Source organism: Apium graveolens, chromosome 6 (genome assembly GCF_009905375.1).
Source record: "Apium graveolens cultivar Ventura chromosome 6, ASM990537v1, whole genome shotgun sequence".
NCBI lineage: Eukaryota > Viridiplantae > Streptophyta > Magnoliopsida > Apiales > Apiaceae > Apium > Apium graveolens.
The window spans coordinates 40,582,362-40,585,790 of record NC_133652.1 but is presented as its reverse complement, the minus strand read 5'-3'; the positions used below and the strand labels follow the sequence as shown (position 1 = coordinate 40,585,790).

At 42.4% G+C, this 3,429-nt stretch overlaps 1 non-coding gene across 1 annotated transcript; it reads left to right on the top strand.

The window, feature by feature from the left end:
• The first annotated feature begins 2,418 nt into the window (after positions 1-2,418).
• On the top strand, positions 2,419-2,525 carry LOC141669403 (small nucleolar RNA R71). Its single transcript, XR_012553689.1, has one exon. It is a non-coding gene; the product is annotated as a small nucleolar RNA R71 (small nucleolar RNA).
• The last annotated feature ends 904 nt before the right edge of the window (positions 2,526-3,429 follow it).

Below are 3,429 nucleotides of genomic sequence, written 5' to 3'. Positions count from 1 at the left end.
GCAATACAAATCTGATTATACCCGAAATAACCATCCAGAAGACAAAAATACTCATGTCCCACCAATCTGTCAAGCATTTGATCAATAAATGGAAGAGGAAAGTGATCCTTCCTTGTGGCTTTGTTCAATTTCCTATAATCCATGCATACTCTCTATCCTGTAACTGTTCGAGTAGGGATGAGCTCATTCTTTTCATTTGCGACCACAGTGATACCTCCTTTCTTAGGTACACATTGTACGGGGCTTACCCATGAGCTGTCAGAAATAGGATAAATGATGCCTGCATCTAGCCATTTCAGAATTTCTTTCTTCACCACCTCCTTCATGATGGGATTCAGTCTTCGTTGCTGTTCCACAGTTGGCTTACTACCTTCCTCTAGCAGAATTTTATGCATACAATATGAAGGACTTATCCCCTTGATGTCTGCTATGGTCCATCCTATAGCCGATTTGAATTCTCTCAAAATCCTTAAGAGCTTGTCTTCCTCACTACCTGAAAGGTCAGCTGAAATAATAACAGGTAACGTAGATGAATCACCTAAAAAAGCATACCTCAAGTGTTCAAGTAGTGGTTTGAGCTTCAAGGTAGGTGCTTCCTCTATTGATGGTTTGAGCTTCTCTTCAGCATTCTTAAGGTCAGAAGTACCAAGAGATTCAAATGGTATGTCCAGCTTTCGCTTCCAGGGAGAAGCGTTCAGATATTGTAATTGCTCGTTGCTATCTTCATCATCACTGTCAAATTCCCCCACTAAGGCCTTTTCCAATGCATCAGACATTAGCATGTGCTCGAGTTCCGAAGTAACCGCGGAATCAATCACATCCACTTTTAAGCACTCCTCATCTTCTGTAGGGAATTTCATTGCCTTGAATACGTTGAAGGTCACATCCTGATCTTGGACCCGCATAGTAAGTTCCCCTTTTTGCACATCTATCAAGGTACGACCAGTAGCCAAGAAAGGCCTCCCCAAGATTATGGGAATCTTCTTATCTTCCTCAAAATCCAGAATAACAAAATCTGCTGGAAAGAAGAGCTTATCCACCTTGACGAGCACATCCTCAACTATGCCCCTTGGGTAAGTAATGGAACGGTCCGCCAATTGTAGCGACATGTATGTGGGTTTTGGATCAGGCAGATCCAGCTTTTTAAAGATCGACAAGGGCATCAGATTAATGCTTGCTCCCAAATCACAAAGGCACTTGTCAAAAGTTAGATTGCCAATGGTGCAAGGAATGGTGAAGCTTCCTAGATCTTTCAGTTTTGGTGGTAACTTTTGTTGCAGAACCGCGCTGCATTCTTCCGTGAGAGCAACGGTTTCAAGGTCATCCAGTTTCACCTTCCTTGAAAGAATAGTCTTCATAAACTTCGCATAACTAGGCATTTGTTCCAGAGCCTCAGCGAAAGGTATATTGATGTGAAGTTTCTTGAACACCTCCAGAAACTTCCCGAACTGTCTATCCAGCTTTTGTTGCTGCAATCTCTTAGGAAAAGGTGGTGGAGGATAGAGCTGTTTCTCCCCTGTATTAGCCTCAGGCAGAGTGTGTTCAACAGTAGTCTTCCTTGGTTCCGCCGCTTTCTCCTTTTTCTTAGATTCTTTATCTCTAACTTCAGCTTCTACTTCTTTTGCCTTTTCATCCTCAGCTACTTTTCCAGACCTTAAGGTAATAGCCTTGACTTGCTCTTTAGCTTCCTTCCTGCCTGGTACTTCCGTGTCACTGGGAAGAGTGCCAGGTTGACGATTGAGCACTGCATTGGCTAATTGACCAATTTGATTTTTCAAGGTCTTGATAGAAACCGCCTGACTCTTATATAACAGCTTAAGTTCCTCAAAATCAGCACTAGTAGGTGCAGCTGCACTTCCCTGTTGAGGATATGATTGCCTTGTAGCATACTGCTGTGGTTGCTGGAATCCAGGTGGGTTAAACTGTTTACTCACCCCTTGCTGATATGGTGGCTGAATAGCATTCTGATTATTCCCCCAGCTGAAATTTGGATGATTTCTGTTATTAGGATGATAGGTCGCTGGCACAGGCTGCTGTTGTCGCTGATAATTATTCACATACTGAACAGATTCGTTGACAAGAGAACACTGATCCGTAGCATGAGAACCTGCACAAAGCTCACAAACTATAGCTATTTGATTAACTCCATACGTAGCCAGAGAATCAACCTTCATTGATAGCACTTGGAGCTGGGCTGCAATAGCGGTGGCTGCATCAACTTCTAGAATACCTGCGACCTTGCCTGACGTCATCCTTTGAGTTGGGTTTTGATACTCATTTGCAGCCATTGTCTCTATAAGATTATACGCCTCAGTATAGCTTTTAGCCCATAAGGCTCCTCCAGCTGCTGCATCGAGCATAGGCCGAGATTGGGCCCCCAAACCATTATAAAAACCAGTGATTACCATCCAATCCGGCATTCCATGATGTGGACATTTTCTCAACATTTCCTTGTAGCGTTCCCAAGCCTCGCACATAGATTCTGTAGGTTGCTGCGCAAACTGAGTAAGAGCACTCCTCATAGCAGCAGTCTTTGCCATTGGATAAAACTTCACCAGAAACTTTTGCACAAGATCTTGCCACGTAGTGATGGACCCAGCTGGTTCAGAATGTAACCAGTCTTTAGCCTTATCCCTCAGTGAGAATGGGAAAAGCCTCAACTTGATAGCCTCATCAGTCACGCCATTATACTTAAAAGTGCTGCAGATCTAGACAAAATTTCTTATGTGCATGTTGGGGTCTTCAGTTGCCGCTCCTCCAAAAGAAACAGAATTCTGCACCATCTGAATAGTGCCCGGCTTGATTTCAAAGGTGTTAGCTTGAATAGCCGGATGAAGGATGCTTGACTGAATATCATCAATTTTAGGCCGAGAAAAATCCATAAGAGCTGGATCAGCTTGAACAATACGATCTCCCATGTTTACTGGTTCTTTCTGCTCAGCACCTGAATCCGAATCCTCAAAATCTAACTTCTCCGGAATATCAAGAACTTCGTTTGTCTCCTCAGTTGTATCTAAAGTCCTCTTGCGAGCACGAGAACGAGTTTGCATAAACGCTTGCTAAAGTACCTGAAACACAACCGAAAAGAGTAAGTAACTACTACGTCCTAATCACTGAGTCCTAATGACCAATGATGGTAAGTACATAAACTAAACAAATACGCCGAGTCCCCGGCAGCGGCGCCAAAAACTTGTTAGGGCGAAAACACGAACTAATATTTACGCAAGTATACGCGTTCGCAAGTAATATAGAATACTTTCTAGTTCATTCCCTCAGAGACTCGGACTAAATTATTATCTAATTAAACTCACTCACCAATGTATGATTACTTCTCAATGTTAAGATAATAACACTTAAAATTGTTGATCAAATATTAACTATAATTAACTACTTAATTAACCACTTAACTAACACTTCAAATTATCAATA